Source organism: Seriola lalandi, unplaced genomic scaffold (genome assembly GCF_002814215.2).
Source record: "Seriola lalandi dorsalis isolate HSWRI2012SDOR001 ecotype SW California unplaced genomic scaffold, Sedor1 jcf7180002054885, whole genome shotgun sequence".
NCBI lineage: Eukaryota > Metazoa > Chordata > Actinopteri > Carangiformes > Carangidae > Seriola > Seriola lalandi.
The window spans coordinates 2412535-2413706 of NW_019525437.1; the positions used below are offsets into that span (position 1 = coordinate 2412535).

The window sequence follows — 1172 nt, forward strand, 5'->3', positions numbered from 1 at the left end:
CTCCCCTGCCAATTTTTCCACGAAGAAGATATTTGCTAGCAATTGGTGGGGATTGATAAACGATAAGAAGGAGAAGAATCAAAATGGCAGAGCTCCTGAAGGACGGAGAGATGGAGATGGGAAGATTTGGATGAAGAGTAGGGGGGGGGGGGGGTGAAGGAAGAATGTGAGAAATTCTGACAGAAAAAGAAGGAAGTGAAATCAGACAGCTGAGAGGGTGATGAGAGAGGAGGAAGGAGGAGAGGAGAGGAGGAGAAGGAGGAGATAACCCATCACTGTGAGGAGAGGATAAAGATGAAGGTGAGGACGATGGAGATGTGAAGGAGGACACCAGGAGGAGTCTGAAGAATGTCTAACATGGAGGGGGACTGATCCTGATCCAGATCCAGATCTAACGCAGCGTCACCGCCGAGGATATATAAGAAGAATAACTCGATTTTCACTTCTCTAATCCGCTCCAACATGAGCAGGACTGTCCTCCACAGGAAAACATTCAGCACTGAACAATGTCTCACAAACAACAGTAGGATTTGGGTCTTATGTTCATTACATTATTGTTGCATGATGAGTGAGGTTAGATGGATGGAGCCATTATGTTATATTATATTATATTATATATCATATTAATTTACTGACATTTAACACCTTAAAACTTGTTCTAACTGCAACTGAGTTTAAAGAAACTACAGAACATTTCTGCAAAGTCCCACCTCATGTTCATCAACAATATTTGCTCATTTTTTATGATACCTGTGCAGTAATGAGGTTTAAGTGAGGAAACAGTGACTGGCCATGAGCTCAGTGTCCTGCTACACACTCCAACATCACAACTGAATCATGAATAGTCGTCCTGACAACCCTTGAGTTGTCAAACATCTGGATTTAAACATCTGGTGTTCATTGGTTATTTCACTGTTTGGAGGAACAGCTCAGCTAATCAGAGCTTAGTATGATGTGGACGTCATGGTCTGAGATCCACACGACAAACACTAACGGTATACACACCTCATGAAATAGTGACATCGTGAAGTGTGTTTAAGGACACTCCGACAACCAAGAACTGAGGGATGAATATGGTCTTTACCGTTCAACCTACTGTTTACAATAATTTGTTTTTACTATACATTCACACGCACGCACGCACGCACGCACGCACGCACGCACGCACGCAC

The 1172-nt window shown here is 43.1% G+C and overlaps 1 protein-coding gene across 1 annotated transcript in view; it reads right to left on the reverse strand.

Annotated features, from left to right (window-relative positions):
* The window catches only part of nfia (nuclear factor I/A), a 127807-nt gene that overhangs the window by 18793 nt on the left and 107842 nt on the right, over window positions 1-1172 (reverse strand). The window lies entirely within an intron of this gene.